Source organism: Rhinatrema bivittatum, chromosome 9, assembly GCF_901001135.1.
Source record: "Rhinatrema bivittatum chromosome 9, aRhiBiv1.1, whole genome shotgun sequence".
Classification (NCBI taxonomy): Eukaryota; Metazoa; Chordata; class Amphibia; order Gymnophiona; family Rhinatrematidae; genus Rhinatrema; species Rhinatrema bivittatum.
Genome location: NC_042623.1, coordinates 224,250,817 through 224,272,282, shown reverse-complemented (window position 1 = coordinate 224,272,282; position 21,466 = coordinate 224,250,817). Strand labels below are relative to the sequence as shown.

Genomic DNA, 21,466 nt, shown 5'->3' with positions numbered 1-21,466 from the left:
GGACCCGGAATGAAGAAAGGAACATCATTGGTCTTGCATGGCTGAAAAGGGAGGAACTGGACAGTGATTTCAACCATCTCCGGACCTTTTTAACTCTTAACTTTGCTTCCTCGTGCCACCACCTGCTCCTGCACAGCCTGTTTCCTGAATCCAGCCACTTGCCCACCCCATCCTGTTTGCCTTGGCCAATCGACATTGCGATTTCCTGCCCGTGCATCAAACAGGAGTAAGAAACGGGCAGCATCCTCTTCCACAGCACAGGAGGAGCCCAAGTTAGAGTCTGCTGTTGCTAGTGTGTTTTGAAAGGGGTGGGGGGGAGAGAATGAATGAGCATGTCTGTGAGAGTGAGCGAATGTGTATTTGTGTAGGAAGAAGAGATCTGAGAGTGTATGTAGGTGAGTAGGAGAGAGCTGAGTACAAGTGAGCATGGGTGTGAAAGTGAGTGGCCATGTGTGTATGGAAGAGGGAGAGACCCGTGTGTGTATTGGTGGGAGGATGGCAGAAGTAAAGGTGTAAATGGACATGTGAGAGAATGAGCAGTGAAAGTAAGTGTGTGAACCTGTAAGAGGTTTATGAGAGCAAATTTGTGAGCATCCAGTCCCACTGTGCAGCTGCCCCCGCCCCCGCTAATCCATGGTAATCTCAGGGTGACTGGAAGTCAAAAGTTCCCAGGTATGCCTATTTCATGCCTCCCAGCCCATTTAACCACACACTCAAAGGCCTCCATAAAATCGCCGAATCCCTGCTGCTTCCTCCGTTTCCGCTAGTCGAAATCCCTATGCTCCTCACCAATCCTCGAGCTCCTACTCTTTCCTCATTCCCATATAACCGCTTGCCTACGTTCCCCGTCCCAACTCTCAACCCAATCTGCGAGTCCCACGCTCTTCCTTCCCCGAATCCAATAAGTGAATCGTAATATCAGGAAAGGAGTCCTGGCTTTCCCCACGCGGTGCTTTAATTTTGTTCCTACTCCAGCTCTGCCTATCCCCCCCTTATATAGCTCCTAGGATCGGCAAGATAAAGAAACGCCGGCACTCCAGCAGTAAGAACACTCAGGTTACAAGCACCAAGCCTGGGAACGGAAGAGGGACGGAGACAAAGAGGCACAGCAGAAGAAAGGAACAAAATTACAGCTCGGGGGGGGGGGGGGTCAGCCGGGACTCGAAGTACACTACACACAAGTACACTTGGTGATGACCCCCTCAGGTTTCTAGTTATAAAAATACATCGGCGTCCGAGCCTGTTCCACTGGATGACAAAGGAGCTATCACTGTTTCCATCCGCAAGATGGACACCACCAACGCTACAGTTTCTTCCAGGACTGTTACCAACCACAAAATGTGCGGCGGCGCTCCCCACGTGCCTAGCGGATAGGCGTTGTCATTCCAAGTGTGCTTAATTCTCTCTGATTATCCCACTTCGGATTGGATGTGTGATGGTGACGCGTAAATAGTAGAGCTTGCTGGTAAACTGCCGGTATAGGAAACCGGGTTACCACAGTGTTTATTCCATGCCCCTTTGAAATCTTTAGTCACGGAATGTCTTGGAACTACAACTCCCAGAATTCCAGGCTAACCTTGTGATTGGTGGCCGGTAAGGTGACGTTGCATGTTTTGGTCCTGGAAAGTCATGTGCTGAAGGTCTTTGTTTTCAGAAACAAGAGAAAAAAGCAAGAGAGAAGAGAGGAGAGACCGTTTCCCAGGATAGCTGATCCAAAGAAAGACAGTCTTCCCGGCTGTCGCAGATCGAGAGAGTGAGGCATTCTGGAGAGCCATCCTCAGAAAGAGACATCAAGGAAAGACTATCCTAGAGAGAGAGAAACTAAAGAGTGTCAAAGAGACACCTCAGGGGATATTTGAGAGTTCCAGAGAAAGACACCAGATAGACTGTCCCAGAGAGAGATACCACTGAGAGTCCTAGGAAGAAATCCCAATCGACTTTCAGAAACTATTTTAAAGCGACACTAGGAGAGAGAAGAAAGACTGTCAGAGATACCTGAAAGCAGAGGTACCAGAGACTGTTCTAGAGAAGTCCCCAGAAGAGAGATTTTCTGAAGAGACACGAGAAGTTGTCCCAAAGGCAGATATCAGAGAGGCTGTCAGACACAGGATAAAGAAGAGGTCAAGAGGGGCCTGAAAATTAACAGCAGAAGAGATACTGGAGAGAAGGGAGAGAAAGAAAAGGGAAGAGACTTTCGGAGACACTACCCTAGAAATAGACATCTTATAGACAAGTGACTGGGAGAGAAAGATAAGTGGAGAGAGACGTGGAGGGGATTAGAGACCTTGTCAGTAATTGTCATAGGAAGAAACAGCTGGGAGAGAAAAGAAAGGGTCCGGGAGACTGTCACGCAGTGTAGAGACTATCAGGTTGTTGAGAGTTTGAAAACACATCTCCCTCCCACGTTTCCTCCCAGCACTGGTAAAACGAGTCCCCTGGCAGTGGCAATTAGAGACTCCCTGCTATTATAGGTGAGAGACATCTGGACTCTTGCATGATCAAGAACTGGCTTTGTGGAACACGCTTTTCAATTGGCTGCTGTTGCAAGGCAGTGTCGCTAAGGTGAGTTTTTACAGCGGGTTGTTTCCGATTGTGTTTGCCTGAGGAATGGGGCCAACTTCAAAGACTCCACTATTTCCTATGTAGGGCCCAGTTTGGTACCCCTGGCAATCAAGGGGTTAATTGTGACTTCTATCATGGCAAAGGTTATTGCTGCGCCTTACATTTGCAAGTGTTTGTATATTTCCTAGCAGCAGTGGGGCTGGGAGTTCATGCAGTGCCGGTGTTGGGATTCTTAGCAGCGCGAAGCTATTTTTACTCTTAGCAGTATGAGGCTATTTTTATTCCTTACAGTGCCGGGTTGTTTTCATTTCTGGCTGTGCCGAGGTTAGGATTCTTCCTTGCAATGTCAGGCTATTTTTATTCCCGGGCTTTGGATGCGGGTGGCGGATATCTGCTTTTTTTGTTGACGTTTCCTGCTGGTTAAACAACAAAGGAACAGAGAGCAGTGTGTGAGCTGCGCAGTAAGATCTGTCGGACGTTAGCAGACTGCTCCAGGGAAAAACTGCATTTCTGATGGAATTTCATCCTGAGGGAAAGGAGGTGTTTTTAGTAAGAGTGAATTGTATTGCCCTGTAGGACAGGTGTTTCAATAAACTGTAATTCTGGGTCCATCCCAACGGAAAAAAACAAGGAAGGAATAATTACTATTATTATAATCATCACTCCAGGCCCTAGAGGGTAGGCGGTGTTATAAACCAAGTAGGATGGCACAGTTACCCTTTCAAACAGCAGCTAAATAATCTATATTGAAACATATGTAATATTAATATTTTTGTGGAAGGGATGACCATCTAACTAGTTCCAAAAAAATAGTAGCTGAAAACTTAAGAGTCCTTGAAGTCCTCGTGGCCCTTTAGTATTGATGTCATTTGGTATAATTGCTTTACAATCTATTATGTCATCTAAAGCTTATTTGTATGAGTATTTTTTTTTTACTTTTCAGTGCATAGCTCAAGGGTACAGTTAAGATTCACTATAGCAGAGCTTTCCAAACTTTTCATGTTGGTGACACACTTTTTAGACAAACATAATTTCATGACACAATAATTCAGTCTACTAGCAAACCAGAGGTTAAAGGTTAAACGAACAAAAATTTCTACAATTTATGTATGTTTCCTTAAATATATACATACATTTTTGTGGATTACATAATGTTACCCCCAGCAGGCACCCATACATTCACACATATGCACCCCCAGGCAGACTCCTATTCATACACTTGCACACACTGAAGGTAGACCCCCCTCTCTTTCTTTTGCCAGCAACCTCAGAGCCTCTCTCATTCCTCTGCTACTGCTGCCACTGCTGACATGTGGATATTTGGGGAGGTGCTGATTGCTGCTACTGGCACTGAAGCCCGTTCTGCTGCCTCCTCTGTGCAGGCCCCGCGGTATTGAATATTTGCCGGCTTCCACTTCCTCCATGCCGAACTCGTACATTGCGAGATCGGAATAGAGAAAGTGCTAATCTTGCACATTCCCAAAGATAATATATGTCAATCACTAAAAAGTAATTTTTTTTACCTTTGCTGTCTGATCTTAGTTTTCTAATCGGTTGGTCACAGGCTTTTTTTTTCCACCTTCCCTTTCTTGTTTTTTTGCCAATTCCTTTTATAGGGTCTTTTTTTTTTCTTTTTCTTTTCTCTACATCTGTCTTCTTCCCTCAAGCACACAATCAGGTTCTCATTCTCACAGCGGCCCTACTACCGGGTTTCCTCCTCTTCTCAGGCCACCGCGACGTGGGATATGCGGTGGCCCATTAACGCTGCTCTTCTTCTGCACATGGCAGATGCTCCTCCTCCTTTCTGCTCACGCGGCTCCAGCAACGTTTTTCTTCCGGGGCTGCGCAGGCAGGAAGGAGGAGGCGTGAACGTGACCCTTTTCTTCGGTCTGAGGTGAGATAAGCTCCACCACGGCCCCACCGATCTTCCTGCTGTAGTTCCCTGCTTCCGCCGGCCCTGCTGCTATGTGGACCGGGCGACACACCTTCACACTGCAGGTGACACACTAACGTATCGTGACACACAGTTTGGAAAGCTCTGCACTACAGATTCTGATGGTCACGTTTCTCTATTCCTTTCTCTGTGTTTGCTTTTTGCTGTCTCTTTGCTCTTCAGTGAGCCTGGCTCAAAAATTTAACTTAAGATTCAAGATCTACTCAATAACCTCTGGGGTCCTATGATGAACTTAATCAGTGCCTCCCATTTTAGGCCTGGATTAGAGGAGCTTCAGTGATGTAAAGGAGGGTGTATGCTTCTCCACGCTCACAGTGTGGTGCATCCTTCATGCACTGCTTAAGGAGGAAAAAGCTTTATCTTTTTTTTTTTTTTGAAATATGTTTATTAAGATTTTATGGTTACAACTTTCATGCAAACAAGCACAAGAACATTCCTTCTATCAACCAAAATAAAAATCCCACCCTTAGCCATCCCTTCCCCCCCCCCCCCCCCCCCCCCCCCCCCCTATTGTCCTGGTGGTTTGTCCAGTGATCTCCTATCCTGGAGAAAGGTAATGTCCATGACATGTGGGTGCCGCTGAGCGTGATCCGGTGAAGACGGAGGCTGTGTGTGGTTGATTTCAGAGTGAGGTGTCCTCTTCCCAGTCCGTGTTCTGGGCCATTTGCCATGGGTCTGTGGCCACACCTGTAGTGGGAGCTAAGTAAGTTGTAAATGCAGCCCAAATTCGAGAAGTGAGTACAGCTTTCTTTGGCTCCTTATGGGATAAAATGGCGTGTTCCATAGAACAAAGCCGCGTCATTTGTCTGAACTAGTGTTCATAACTAGGTCCAGCTACATTTAGCCAGTTTTTAAGGATGACTTGTTTCCCCACGGCTCCTGCTTTCAGAAGAAATAAATTTGCAGGGGTGGAAAGTGGTGTGGGAAGCGATGCTGGGATCTCAAATGACCAAAGGTTTGGATCCGGCGGCAGTGTCGTGTTCATAAAAAGGGAACAGGCGTGGGCTATTTTATTCCAGAAGGAAGAGCTTAAACCACAATCCCAAAAACAATGATAGTACCCGCTCTCAGTTTGGAGGCATTTTGGGCAGGCCGGGGATTGTGTAATTTTCATTTGGTAAGCTCGTGTGGGGGTAATATAAGATCGCCAAAGAAATTTGTATTGCGTTTCTTGCAACAAAACATTATCAGCTACCATACAGATATTTTTAAAGCAGGTCACAAATTCAGCATATGACAAGGAGAAAAGCGGCCAGTCCTGCCATTGAAGATACAAGGAATATAAAGGTTGGCTGTTGACCAGTTCCCCCACGGCTTTATAATAACAAGAGATTGTGGGCCTACCCCACCTCCTCTTCAGCAATATCTCTCTGACTCTCTTGGTGTTCGGGGTCTCCACTATCGAAGGTCTAGAAGTGTTAATGAAATGGGCCAACTGTAAGTAGGCATAGGTGTCCGCCCCTGCAAGTTTGTAACGTTCCTGGAGGGCAGGAAATGGCAAGATACCTTCCCCCGTCTTGCCCAGAACATCTGAGAGATAATTGATCCCCAGTTCTTTCCATCTTTGGAATACGCCTCTTTTGTTCCCCGGGGGAAACAGCGCATTTCCCACTATAGTAAGCAACGGTGTGGGCGTGCTCGGGGTAGCACACAGCTTGCAAAGGAGGAGCAACGCTCGCCTGCTCGAGTTCACTAGCTCCAGAATCCTAATTGATGCAGGAATGTAGTGTGTGGGGAGTTGTATCAGGGGGTTTAGGGAGGTCACTTGCAGCCACTCCAAGAGGCAAGAGTGCGGGGTCAACGAGGATGTGGCAAGGACCCAATCGTTAATATGCCTAAGGCAGCAGGCTAAATTATATAATTCTAAGTTCGGGCAGCCTAGTCCCCCCCCTTCGCCGGGACTCATCAGAACTTGTAAAGATATACGCGCTTTCCTGCCCTGCCAGAAAAAGGCGCGCAGTGCTCTCTGCAAAACTCTGTGATCAGCCTTAGTAATCCAGAGCGGCGCCGTCTGTAGCAGATATAGCCATTTAGGTATTAACACCATTTTATATAACTGTATACGCCCACTCAGAGACAAGGGTAATAACGTCCATCTCTGCAGCACCGCCAAAGTGGACTGCAGTAGTGGTTTGATATTGGCCCTGTATAAACTCCCTCCCCGCCTGGGGATGCGAATCCCCAAATAGGTAAGGGCTCCTTCCGCCCAACGTAATGGGAAATCTCCCCTCCAATTAGCGCGGACTGCATTCGTAACATCTAATGCCTCTGATTTTGCACAGTTTATTTTCAGTCCCGCAAATAGACCAAATTGATGCTGTATGTTTAAGACTGCCGGCAAGGAAATATCTGGTCTGGTGATAAAAACCAGTAAGTCGTCCGCGAAGGCCGCGGTTTTAAAAATATGCAGAAGCCCTCCCACCCCGACCACCAAGGGGCTATTCGTGAGTTTTCGTAAAAGGGGGTCGAGGGATAAGATATATAGTAGTGGAGATAATGGGCAGCCTTGCCTGACCCCTCTCCGTACCCTCACCTCTCCATTCACTAAAATACGAGAAAGGGGATTGCAGTATAACAGATAAAGAAATTTCAGAAAGTCTCCCTGTATGCCAAAGCGTTGGAGGACTGAAAACAGATACCTCCACTCGACGCGGTCGAAAGCTTTCTCCGAGTCCAAACTTATGGCCAAGGCCGGGATATCTTGTTGCTGGCAGAGAGTCATAGCCGTTAGCCATTTTATAATGTTTGCATTGGGCTTGCGACCTTTAACGAAGCCAGCTTGACTCGGATAAATCAGACGGGGTAAAAAAACATTCAGCCTTTCAGCTAGGATCTTGGCTAATATTTTATAATCACAATTGAGCAGTGATATAGGCCTGTACGAGGCCGGGTTAGTAGGATCCTTCCCTTGCTTGGGTAGGACAATAACATGGGGCCTCATTAAAGGCAGTAGGGAAAGTGCTATTGGTAATTCCCGCCGCATAGTAGTTAGTAAGGGGGGTAGTACTAAAGGGCGAAAGAATTTTATAAAACTCATATGAGAGCCCATCCGGGCCGGGAGACTTTCCTGTTTTGGCAGCTCGTATGGTTTGGTCAATTTCATACTCTTGTAAGGGACGATTCAAAAAATCGCGTTGAGAGGCTGTAAGGGCCGGTACGGGGAGATCTTGAAAGAAAGCCACCTCCTCTGACTCTTCCCCCGAGGAGTAAAGAATACTATAAAATTATCGAAACACTTCACTGATTTCCTTCTCGTTAGTCGTGGCCACACCCACAGAGGATTTTAAACCAGCTACAAAGGACTTCGGGCGCTGGGTTTTGGTAAGGTTCGCCAACAGGCGTCCTGGTCTATTCCCAAATTTAAAAAATGCTTGCTGACCCCTCCAAACATACGCCTGGGCCCTCTTGTCCAAGAGGGTGTTTAGGCGTCCCAGCACACTATAATATTCTTCCCGGGTTTTGTCTGTGTTGTGAAGTAACATGGTCTGTTTTCTGCCACGCAATATAGTTTCGAGTTGTAAAATAGAATGGTTAAGTTGTTTATTGCGAGTATGGATGTATGAAATTATCTCACCTCTGAGAACTGCCTTGGCTGCCTCCCAGAAAAGATGTGGTGTGTCAGTATGCTGGCTGTTATTTAAAGCATATTCTTTCCATTTCCCCTTAAGAAACTGCTGAAATTGGATGTCATCTTTTAGAAAGGCCGGAAAACGCCAGACGCGTGTGCGGTGAGCGGAGGGGTGGGCTTGCATCTGCACTGAGATTGGGGTATGGTCAGAGATGGATGGGGCTTCTATGCATGCCTTCTTTACTTCAAAAAAGGCTCGCTGAGAGACTAGGATATAGTCTATTCGTGAATGTGTATTGTGAGATCTCGAAATGTGGGTATAATCTCGCTCAGTAGGGTGGAGCGTCCTCCACACATCAAGGAGATCTAGGTGTTGACAGAGATAGGCTACGCCCCTCTCTCTCTGCCCTGTGGGATTTAGTTGGGATGGGCTCTTATCCATTGAGGGGTCGTGAACAATGTTAAAATCACCCGCTACATACAATGTGCCCTGCGCATGGAGATGGAGCACGTTACATAACTCTGTGAAAAAGCTATGCGAGTAAGTATTTGGGGCATAGACCGAACATATAGTTACTGGTTTTCCGTCCCAGGTACCCAACAGGATAACATAGCGGCCCTCAGCATCTGTGAGAGTTTTGAGCACTTGCAAACTGGCAGTTTTGTTAATTAAAATTGCCACTCCCCCTTTTCGATGGTTTGCCACTGCATATTCACACCTGCCCACCCAGTCCCTTCTAAGTTTGTTGCTCTCCAATGCTGTAAGGTAGGTCCCCTGGAGGCATACTACATCTGCATGGAGTCTTTTAAGGCGCGCCAACACTTTACTTCTCTTTAAGGGGGTACCCAACCCATTTACATTCCAGGAAACCAAATTCAACATTTCTTAAATCGGGTTAAGACAACTTACAGAACACAGTTCGAGCGCAACTCTGAGTGTATACTAGGTAGTGGGAAGAGGGCTCCCAGCCAGGCCCCCCCCCCCTACACCTCTCGGTCTCCGTCACCCGTTCAAAGACAAGGAACTCCATTTGGTTTGGTCCCTCAAGACCTCCTTCACAGCCATGTAACAACCAGGAAAAAAAAATAAGTACCATTGCTATCCACCAGGTGTCTGCTCCCCCACCCACCTTCCCCTCCCCTTCCCCGCTCCCACCCCATCCCCCTTCCCCTTCCCCTTCTTCCCTTCCCATTCCCCCCTCTTTCAATATTTCCAGAGCCTCTTCAAATAGAGGCTGAACGAACACGTAATGGATGCGTCCAAAGTCACCGCTCCACATTTGTAAGTCCACGAAGAGAAAAATGAAAGTAAACGAAACAAGAACTGAGGGTTCTGGGGGCCCGCTGTCTGCAGTCAGCTCGGAATGTCTCCCCTCCACCCCCCCCATCGTAATTGATAGTATGCCGGAAAGATGGGCAAGGAGGGAGAGTCCTCAAACAGAAAACTCATAGGGCCAAAAACTTCTGGCTATTTGGCGACCGGGACAAATTTGGGCCTTTCATCCGGGAAGCGCTCTCCCGGGAGAGGCCGTGCGAACATCCCCTCCCGGGCTCCCTGCGAGAAACGAGTCGGCAAATCCGCCCCCGGATACATCCTGGTGTTCGAAGGTCCGCCTTAGTAGCGCCATATTTCTTCTATTTTCTTCTAATTATTCTTCTCCGATTTATTGTTTGTTGTTTTTTTTTTTTTTCTTCCCCTCTTCTTTTTTTTTTTTCGTCCGCCGAGGGCTGCCACCGACCCCCGGATTTTTCAACCGCAGAGTCGCGCCCTTCCCAGCGCCTCCTACGGTCGCAAGCATGGTGGGGCCTAACTGTTCTTGGCCTCCGCTCTTATGCCCGCAACACTGTTATCCAAAAGGGCTCGTAAAACTGGGCAACGGGGATCCGAAAACAAACTCAAAAACACGCTAACTTTGCAACAGTACAACATGCGTTTTCACGTTCACGGAGCCCCGGGATCAAAATAAAAAAAAAAAAAACTAATCGGACTCCCCGCCAAATCTTCCGGTACCTGAATTGAGACCAGTCACAGCTCCAACCCGGGAACTCAGGTCTTTAACCGCTCCATAAATGCTTGCGCCGCCGCTGGCGTTTCAAATACCTGTGCTTTGCCGTCCTGCCATATTTTGAGCTTCGCCGGGAAAAGCAAAGCGAACTTCGGGCCGTGAGTGTGAAGGGACGAGCAGGTAGCCGAAAAGGCCCGTCGGGCTTCCGAGACCGCTGCGGAGTAATCTTGAAAGATCCGAATTTGGGACCCATTGTAGAGCAGGGGAGATTTACTTCTGGAGGCTCTCCAAATTTCGGCTTTATGAGCCGAGTTAAGGATTTTCGCAATGATCAAGCGCGGCCGTGCGTTGTTATCCTTCCTCGCCCCTAGTCAATGCGCTCGTTCCACCACAAGTTTACCCTGTAGGTGTGGGAGGGCTAGGGAGGAGGGAAGCCAGTCCTCCAGCACCGCGCAGAGCGTTTGGTCCTCTGTGGTTTTCGGGAAGCCCAAGAATCGGAGATTATCTCTGCGTGTGCGGTTTTCCAAGTCATCTATCTTCAGCTGAAGTGCTTGGAGCTTTCTATCTCTGTCGGCCATTTTAGTACCTTCACTCCGCGCCTCGTCTTCCAAAGTCGAGATCCGGTGTTCTGCATTGTCAATCCGAGGGCTTAGGTCCCGAAGCGTGTTTTGCACCTCTCCGAGTTGCGTTGTAATCTGTTGCAGTTTTTTCATCAAGGGCTTCCCGTATGGCCTCCTTAATGTCAGTAATTGTCAGGGCCTGCTGAGGCGGGTCCCCGTCTCCCCCGGCCGCCATCTTGGGATCGGGATTCTTCGGCTTTTCCTTCTCCCGTTTACTTCCCTTTGTTGCCATGGTTGGTGTCAATTTTTGCATGTAGGGAATAATGGACATAAGCTCTGTCCGCTAGTTCGTTTTGGTCCCCGTTGCTTCAGGTTTTAAGCGTCGATGGAGCACGGTTCGTGGAGCGGGCTTTGGAGCCAGGAAAAACGCAGCTTCCCAGCTCACCACATCACGTGATCCCCCAAAAAGCTTTATCTTATATGCATTGTTCTGATATGGTTAAGTGTGGTGCATTAACTCCAAGTTAAAGGGTTGTACGTATCAGGCACTGAAGCATTTTTCCAAACTTTGGAGAGCTACTTCTAGGTTTCATTGCCCCTTCTTGAGGTTTGACATTTGCCATATTATCCATATGGATGCATGTGAGAAAGATAGTGGATGTAGTGGATGTAGTGCATAAAAAATATCCTTTTGGGAGACTGTCATTATAAGTCCATGTTTACTCATCCATTCACCAAGATCTAAATGGATTTATTTATTCATCTGTTTATTTTATAGGAGGATTGAGCTTAGGGATGTGGAGTTAATCAGTTGGCAGGGTAGTGGGTGGGTTTGAACTGGGTGTGAGGTAGAGAGAAAGAGAGCCAGGGGTTTGAGTATGGGGGAGAAGAAGAGAGAGAGGTTGGGGGCGGGGGGGGGGGGGGGGGAGAAAATCTGTCTGGGAAAGAGAGAGCTGGAGGGAATGAGGGAGGGCAAGCCTGGGAGAGAGAGAGCTGGAAAGGAGAGGTTAAGCATGGTAGGGGGAGGAAGTGGGGAATGGGCCTAGGGGGTGGCAGAGACCAACCTGAGGAATGATGGGGGCTGAGTGGCAGAGGGAGAGAGAGCGATCTGGTGGGGGGAGAATGTTGGATGGGAAGACAGCTGTGGGGTTGAGCCTGAGCAGGGGAAGGGAGCTGGGTAGTCAAACCTGGGTGAAGAACCTTGGTGGGATGAGAAAGCAAAATGGGTAAGGGGAGAACTGGGGGGGTTGCTTCTAGCTTGGGGAACAGTACTTTTTCAGTATGCTTGAGGGAATTCTCAAATAATTAAAATTCTTCATCTTTGACTACTTCTGTATTGCATTTTCAATTAAACTATTGCTTGGACAGCGATTATGTTGTGTTATTTTGCCAAATTTTCTAATTTTTTTGCATAGGATATTTTTTTGTGCAGAATTCCCCCAGAAGTAATCTAGATTCATTGTAGTACTCTGTAATTATGGGCCCTAAGTCCAGCCATTGGGTGGTAGTATTACACAATGACTGGGACTCTCTCCCTGCCCTTCTTTCCCTGGGGATTATGAATGCTTCCTATAGAATATCCCCAGCCCAGCCTTACCCAAGAATGGAAGACATGACCTGGAACTGAACTAATGCTGCGTTCTGGGTTGTTGTTTTTTTTTTGTGTGGTATACACTACTGTTGGGGACATAATTTTGTTAGTGAGCTGGAGATGGGGGTTCCCAATTGTGTGCTGTTACTCTCCATACCATATTAAACATGACATACATATAATTTAAAACTTAAAAAATGACAGTGATGTTTCCAGACTTAAAATACAAATTTTCCATGTTTGTTTTACTTTTTCTTCATCCTATTGGTGTCAGTTTCCTCTGTAATCTTATCTGTCTTCTCCTGCTTCCTTTCTTAGTTTCATTTCATAGAAACAGAACATACCAGCAGATGAAGATCATGAGGCACATCCAATGTGCCCATTTCCATCTTGCATCTCACTTACTACAGACCCTAATTGATCCTTTGTATTTCTATCCTTTTTCCCCACTCCAAGAGAACCCTGTGCCTATCTCCTACTTAATTAAAATCTGATACTTTCTTTATCTCTACCAACCTCCAAATGGGAAATTGTTTCACAGATCCACCACTCTTTCCATGAAGAAATATTTCCTATGATTGCTCCTGAGTCTTTCCTCTTTCAGCCTCATCCCGTGATCCCTTTTTCTTTGAAAAAAGGCCTGTCTTCTGTGTATTTATTCCATGGAGGTATTTGAGTTTCTCCCATAACCTCCCTCTCTCTCCTTTCCTCTAGGGCAGAGCTTTCCAAACTTTTCATGTTGGTGACACACTTTTTAGACAATCATAATTTCACGACACGGTAATTCAGTCTACTAGTAAACCAGAGGTTAAAGGTTAAACGAACGAAACATATTTCGACAATTTATGTATGTTTCCTTAAATATATACATAAATAAAATGTTTCACGACACAACCTATCTCATGAAAACCTAAATTTATATTAAAAATATATATTCCAAGATTCATGTTATTGTTATAATTTATGAGAAACAATAATAAAACAAATTGTCTGTCCCCCACACACTCATCTCTCTCCTCCCCCCAGCACATGTCTGGCCCCCACACACTCATATCTCTCCCCCTCAAGCACATGTCTGTCCCCCCAGCACGTTTGCCCCCCACTCACTCATCTCTCTCCCCCCAGCACATGTCTGGCCCCACACTCATGTACCTCGTCTTTTTGATTGTTGCCAGTTAAGTGCTTCACTCCCTTCCATGATCACCAGACACTGCTGCTTGCAGTCAGTACTCCTCATGGCCAGCCCTCATCGGCAGCAGCAGCCAATGCAAGGATGGCTGGGCTCGTTCCACCCACCAAGCCCCCCCAAAAACGCGATTGACAGCAAAAATCACCCAATAATAAGCAACCCATAAACTGAAAAAAAAAGTGAATCTCTAGAAAAAAAAAAGCCCAAACTCGCATCAGAGTTGACTGGGCTTGCGCGACACACCTGCACACTGCAGGCGACACACTAACGTGTCCCGACACACAGTTTGGAAAGCTCTGCTCTAGGGTATATATGTTTAGGAAAAGTCTCTCTCCATATGTTTTCTGGTGAAGACCTGTGATCATTTTAGTAGTTGCCCTCCGGACTGATTCCATCCTGTCTATATCCTTTTGCAGGTGTGGTCTCCAGACTGGACAATACTCTGCATGGCCTTACCTTCTACAGTTGTATGGAAAGGTTTAGTACTTCTGGTTAAACTGTATGTTTCAAAGAATATATTAAGTGAGCAGAAGCTGACACAACCTCTACATGGTACAAATTAAACACAATATCTTTCTGCAGTTTTTAATACAAAATTACTTTCTAGCCTCTCAGGTTGCGACTGTTGTTCTGTCCACTTTCAACAACTATGGGCTCCTCTAAGCAGCTGTATGAGCATTTAAAATGAAGATAATTCATTCTTACAAAGCAGGAGAAGGCTATAAACTAAATCTCTAAATGGTTCCAGCTAGCAATTTCAACTTTTTTTTCACCTCTCCATTTGTTTCCCCTTCCAATCCTCAATCTTCCTATCTCCCTCTCTCATCTCAACTCCTCTCCTCACTTACTCCGCCCAGTTTTGATCTATTTAATTTCAGCCAGCTTCCTTCCCTGTCCTTTTCATCCACATGTAAGGTCCACCCTGGTGTGCATGTCCGGCATGGGTGGGGCCATAAAAGTATTTGTAGTCTCTTTGGGGCAGAGACCCTGACCAGCTCTTCTACTTCCCTTTACTCCCAAGATGTGAATCCTTTCGACTGGGGGAAGAAAGAGTTCCTTTCAGATCCCAGTGCTGGGTGACTGACTTCCTACCTTTAATTCCCTGGTTGAGGTGAATTTCTATACACTGTGTGCCCAAACAAGACACAGGGACCACTGCATTAGTGTCCAAAATAATAACTTTACTGCAGACAATGATGGACTGATTGCACAGTAAATATGAATGACAGCACCACAGTCTTTCTAGTTCTTTAGTAAAGTTTTTGTCTTCTATCTGTGCAAGAGTCTTTTGATCTGTCGGGGAATTCGGTCACCCTCCTGGATTTGGCTAAGTAGTGATCTCCTTGGTTAGGGCAAATCTTTAGTAGAACGAAAAACCCTTCACAGATGGCAAAAACTGTCTCTGCACAGAGAGCGGTTTTTATCTCTCTCTCCAGTGGCTGTGAAGTCTCTGGATAGGTGTCCTTTAATTATAAATGAGTTTTTACTCACAGTTAGATGTCCTTTGTCTTGATGGGGATTCCTGATGGAAGGATCTAGCTGGAACTGCAGATCTTACAGGTCCTCAGATGAGTAGGGGCAGAAAAGACGGCTTCCTCCCAAGTCTTCAAAATTAACTTCTTCTGTTCCCCAAACGTAAACAACACCAGAGCTGCCTGTTGTAACAGGTCACCACCAACTTCTGGAGCAAGTTTTCCCTATCCCTGGGCATCCTGAACACAGGGTTCCCCATTCCCTGAGTCCCAGAAAGGCCCAGGTGTGCAAAAAGGGTCCTTCCAATTAACATCCAAAATGCCAAAATAGTCCCCGAACGTGCCCTGAAGGATCTTAGATGGATTCCAAGGCCCCAAGTAGGCCAAAAATGTAATTCAGAAAAATCTCTAAACTTCCCCTCAAACTGCCAACTAAGACTGCCCCCAGAGCCCTTTGTGGAGCTCTGCTATAAAACCTCATGCAGGGGAAATCCATGACAGCTCCATAAATGGGAGGGGCTGCCAACGATTGGATCCTCCCCCTAATTATCCCTCTCAAACTGCACTAACATGAATGGTTCCAGGGCTTACTGGTAACCTGGAAAGTTGCCTGGGTTACATGCATATTTCAGCTTTTCTTCCCTGGCCAACCCAAATTATCATTCCTCCTCTCCCTATCATCCCATTTCTCCTTGTCTCCCTCTATCTACCTCTCTCTTCCCTGTCCTTTTCTATCTCTTTTCCTTCATTGCTCCTTGCTTTCTCTTCCTATTTTTCTCCCTCTTCCAAATCCTCTTTCAATCTCTTCTATTCCCATTCCTCCATCTTTCACACTCTGTCTCCATATATCTCCAGCTCTCACCATCTATCCCAATTCCTCCCGTCTCTCACCTCCAATCCTGTTCTTTCTCCCCCTCATCCAGTTTAATCCCCACTCCTCCCCTTCCTTCAACTTGATCCCTGATCTTCTCACTTCCTTTCTCCTCATTTGATCCCAGGTCCCTCCTCACCCAGATACTCTTTGCCTCTCTCTCCCCACTCCACATCCTCCTTGCTTCTCTGCCCCCTCCCACCTCACTGAAGGTCCTCTTAACCCTTTCTCTATTCCATGTCCTCTTTGTTTCTGTCTATCCACCCCACCCATCCCTCCCACACCCTTCTCCAACACACCGACCTGGCCTTGCCCAAGCCATATGACTGGGGCAGGGTCTGGGAATTGGACTTTGGCCACGTGGTTAGCATTCAATCCCCGGACCTTACCTTGGTCACATGGCTGGGGCAAGGTCAGGTCGGCACCATTTTGGAAAAGTGCACCCAGCCCCCACGCAGGATCCCTTGTCAGGTCCGGAAGGGTATTGGGGGGGGGGTGGGGACCTGCTCTTTTTTGGGGGAGGGAGAGGGGTCTTGATATTGGTCTTGGGGGGGAGGAGGAGGATCTTTCTCATCCCCCCAGCTGATCCCGTCTCACTCCAGCTCCTCACTCCTCTCTTACATCATCTAGTCTAGATCTTTTGTCATTCCCTTTCTCTCACCATCTGCCATCAATCCATCTCCACCTGATCCAACACTGAAACCTGTCCTGCATCTGATCCTTCCTTTCAAACAGCCCCTCCTCAAACAATTCCCATGGCTAGGATCAGCGACAATATTTTCCTTTAGGTCCCAGGCCAAAGGTGGATGACAACTGGTGGAAAAAGAAGGTTGGTTGATAACAGGGACAATATGTTTTCCCGTCGATAGCAGGGCTGAATTAGCCATGCTGTTATGGGAGCTGTCTTCAGGTCCCAGGGAGGCGGAGCTTCCCAAGCAGAGGTCAGAGCTTTCTCCCTCTGCGGCTGCGCGTGGGTTCCCGCGCAGGAAAGTAACAGATTCTCCTCAGTCTGTTTTTTCCGTGCGCAGGATCGTACGTGGAGCTTCTGATCTCAGAAGATTTTTCTTTTTTTCAAAAGATGTCTAAAAAACAGAGCAGGCAACCGGGGTTCAAGCCCTGTGTATGTGGCAAAATCATGTCCATAACAGATGGACATGATTTATGCTACAGGTGCTTAGGTCCCGACCATATCCAGGGTGACTGCCAACACGGTGGGAAGATGTCGCTGAGGGCCCAGCAACAGCAGGCCCAGAAAATCTGGGATTAAAATCGGTAAGAGAGGGCTCTTACACCCCCCCATCCGATATTCACTCTTCGCCGGGACTGGAGAAGAGACAGGCCCCATTGATAAAACGAGTAGCCTTGGTGGAACCTACAATCTCCAGGCCTGGAGAAAAGGAAAGATCCAACAGGAAAGAAAAAGAAGCCCGCTCGAAAATTTCGGCACGGGGCAGAGAGTTTTCTCTAAGCCCCTTGGCGCATAGGGGAGACAAGTTAACTTCCATATCTGCGCCGAGACCGTCAATGTAAAAAATGGCCGAAGCAGCGTTGGGAGCATCGGCAAAAGAGGTGCGGATGCACTCGGCTTCGAAGTCAGGATCCTGGACTCCAACGCACAAATCGACGCAACATATCATTTCAAAGCCGACGCATGGAGCATCGCTACCAACGCATAAAGAGTCGACGTCGACGCGGAAGTCGAGAATGATGCAAAAGGAGTCGAGATCACCTGGAGCCCCCAAGTTGACGCATCTTGCGTTGAAACCGACGCATTCGACGTCGACATCGACGCAAGTAATGTCAGTGGATGCACACGGGACACCTCAGTTGACTCTTTTGACGCAACAGATAATACACTCGACGCATAAGAGGAAGCATGCGACACAGACAATATCTACACCGACGCAAAGCAACTCACGACTCCACAAAGTCCATTGGAATTATCAGAACTGGGTTTCTAAAACGTAAAAGGCATCATGTTTTCCATAAACACAGGGAGACAACAAAGCCGCTTATTGATTTATTTATTTATTATTTTGCATATTTATATACCGTTTTACCAGTATCGATACTGATCAAAGCGGTTACAATAATATAGTTATAAAAACAAAATCAAAATCAGGTTTAAATATAAGATAACTAAGTAACGATAATAAAACAAAATTTCAGCAAAAGTAAGAAAAAAATACAATGTACTGTATTATCAAAACATAAAAGTAAAAATGATGTTGATAAACGGACTCAGCCTTTTTATTTACAGAGTCCCATTTCATCAGCAACAAGACGGACTGACATATCCAGCTTGTCATCAGAGAGGGAAGTGATACACTTGTCACCCTCAGCTAGGTCTTCTCAGAGTCAATCTGACAGTTCATTCAGATCTCACTCCCATTCCTCCACACCACCAACAACCAATCCCTCTAGAGGAAAGAGAGACGATTCCAAAGAACTTAAGAACCAGCTCAACCTGCAAGCCGACAAAATACCCTCGCAGGTACCAATTTATTCCTCCTAATCGTCACGGTCATGCCACCTTTGACAAGGGAAGCTTTTTTTTCAGTTGTCTCAAGCCACTATCAGGATTTTTTGATACCCTGCAACATATTTCTCAATGCCATCCGAATTGCCTACCACTCTCTGGAATCTCCACGGCCTACAAAACAACCATCTCCGACCCCCTCAAGGTCTCCTGTTTCACGTCACTCTCCTATACCTGTTGACGTCCCCGATTCACCATGGGACACGGACTCACCATCTTCCTCACCGTCCTCTTCTACGGGGTTTCCATCTGTCCCCTTGGCCAACCTCAGGAAGCCATACTCACCTCCTGAAGACCTATCTTATCCCAAGTTTTTAGATAAGATGGGAGCAATCTACACATCTAGAGACCGAAAAAATGCCTGATCCCAGAGCGGAAACTTTCGGTCTTCTAAAAAGTTTTGATGCTCCAAACGAACCAACCTCACTTCCTCCACAACCAGTTCTTGACAAAGTAAGGGAGAAATCTTGGGAAACCCCTTTTTCCATACCAGCCGTGGCCAGAAAAACAGAGCTCAAATACAAAATGCAGAAAACATTTTGTTATTCATCTATCATGGTAGAGTCGGCGATGCAGCGGGCGAAGAAGTCAAAATTACATGCATTTGTCCCACCCTGGTCGTGATAAGTGCTTGGATGACTTCGCAAAAAAGATATATCAGAATGCCATGCTCACGGGTAGATTACAGCACCACCAATTCTATATGGTGCAATACCTTTATGAGTACATCCAAGCAACCAAAGACATGCTGGTCTCTGCAGCAGATTCTGTACCACGTCCTCTTCAAGACATGGAGGAGTGTACCAGGCATTTGCTTCGTTCTATTTACGAAGGATTCGAAAATACATCAAGGGCCTCCGCCACGGCGATCGCAGCCAGACGTATGGCATGGCTTAAAGCCAGCACCATACGGGAAGATCTTCATGAAAAACTAGCTAATCTTCCCTACACGGACGACAACCTTTTCAGAGACCGTTTTCAAGAAACAGTAACGAAATTAAAGGATCAAGCGGTTGCTGTTCAATCTCTTACGGATCCATCTCAATACTCAGCCTCACGGCGCACTTTTGGTCCCTCACATCTGCTTCAATACCCACGCCGACCATATAGATCTTATCAACCATACAGGGCCACTGCTTACCAACCGTACCAGCGCCCTCAACAGCAGCAACAACAGTTGAGCAGAAGAGGGAAACCAAGAGCTCAACGTACACAATCTCAATCAACAACAGCAAAAACTTCACAATCTTTTTAAGTTTTCTGCCACCACCTCCACATCAAACACCCCCGGGAAGAATTACGGCTCGTTTTCAGGCGTGGACAGAGATAACATCGGATCGCTGGGTCCTGGACATTGTACAAAGGGGTTACCAATTACAATTCCTAATACCCCCCTTACTGCCTTATCCACCGGAACAGACAAACAAGATGTCTCATCCCCAACTCGAACAAGAGATCATCTCGCTCAAACAGGGAGCGATCCGTCATATTTTGCAAACAACCCACATCAAAGGGTTTTACTCTCCATATTTCCTCATTCCAAAGAAATCCGGTGGCCTTCGCCCGATCTTAGATCTTTGCAAGCTCAACAAATGTCTCAGCAAAGAGAAATTCAAAATGGTATCCCTCAAATCAATTCTGCCTCTCCTTCAGCGGAATGACTGGATATGCTCAGTAGATTTGAAGGATGCATCATACATTCCTATCCATCCATCTTCCTGGAAATACCTATGCTTCCAATACAAGAAGCAGAGATATCAGTACAAAGTTCTTCCTTTCGGCCTTTCGGCAGCCCCAAGAGTTTTCACCAAATGCATGGTGGTGGTGGTGGCACATCTCAGAAAGAAAGGCATGTGTATCTTTCCATACCTGGACGACTGGCTTATAGTAACCTCGACCCCTGCTATATTACTAGATCACCTTCATCAGATAATCGAATGCCTGGACAAATTGGGCTTAGTAATAAATTTTGAGAAGTCAATGTTGAATCCCACACAGATTCTACAATTTATAGGAGCGCGACTGGACACTATTCGTTGCAGAGCGTTCCTTCCAGAAGACAGAAAACAAGAGATGACACGACTTCTTCGCGACCTGATCACTATGCACAGGCCGACAGCGCGACATATACTCAGAATTTTGGGACATATGGCGGCGGCCATATTTACTATTCCCAATACCAGACTACACATGCGTCGACTGCAATGGGGACTAAAACGGCAATGGAAGCAACATGTCCAACCGTTAACGAAACGCCTCTTCCTCACCTCCGAGATGAGAAGGATGCAAACTGGTGGCTCAATGACTCCATTCTCTCCAAGGGAGTGCTGTTCAGCCTTCCCCCACATAATTGCAGTCCTCACCACAGATGCCCTCTCGCAAAGGATGGGGAGCACATCTGGACCTCTTAGAAATGCAAGGTCTGTGGTCTCCACAAGAACAGATTTATTTATTTATTTATTTGTTTGTTTATTTAAAAACTTTTCTATACCGTCGCTAAGTTATATACCATCGTAACGGTTTACAAATAGGCACATAGACTAAGGTAAGTAAATGTAGGATATCGTACATTCTAACAGGTGCCAATAAAGTTCGGTTACAATTTCATAAATAAAATCATTATTTGCGTAATGTTGGTCAAGTCCAGGTATATTATTGAGTTACTATCTCTTTGAGATATTACTTCTTAAATGTAGGATTGAGTAAATTGAGATCTTACAAATAAACTTACTGGAACTAAGAGCGATCCGACTTGCTCTGAAAACTTTTCAAACTTACCTAAAAGGCTGACGACTGATTACCTGCACGGACAACCAAGTAGCCATGATTTACATAAACAAACAAGGAGGATCAGGTTCATGGTCCCTCTGCAAGGAAGCTCTCCAGATATTTCAACACGCACATCAACATTCGATTCATCTTCAGGCAACTTATCTTCCCGGAGTGATGAACACCAGGGCGGACAGGCTGAGCTGAATATTCCATCCACACAAGTGGTCTTTCAATCGGGATGTAGCTCAGAACATATTCAATATATGGGGGCTCCCAACGATGGATCTATTTGCCACAGAAGAAAACACGCAAGTCCCACGCTTCTGATTGGTATGGCCCAGCCAAATAAGAATAGCACAGGACGCGTTTCTGACAAGTTGGA

At 46.5% G+C, this 21,466-nt stretch overlaps 1 protein-coding gene across 3 annotated transcripts in view; it reads left to right on the top strand.

Annotated features, from left to right (window-relative positions):
• The first annotated feature begins 1,488 nt into the window (after positions 1-1,488).
• Positions 1,489-21,466, top strand: part of LOC115099044 (kelch-like protein 24) — a 130,221-nt gene continuing 110,243 nt past the window's right edge. For all 3 annotated transcript variants that reach the window (XM_029616310.1, XM_029616311.1, XM_029616314.1), the window contains exon 1: positions 1,489-2,562. The gene's annotated coding sequence lies outside the window, so the exon portion shown is untranslated. The remainder of the gene's footprint in view (positions 2,563-21,466) is intronic.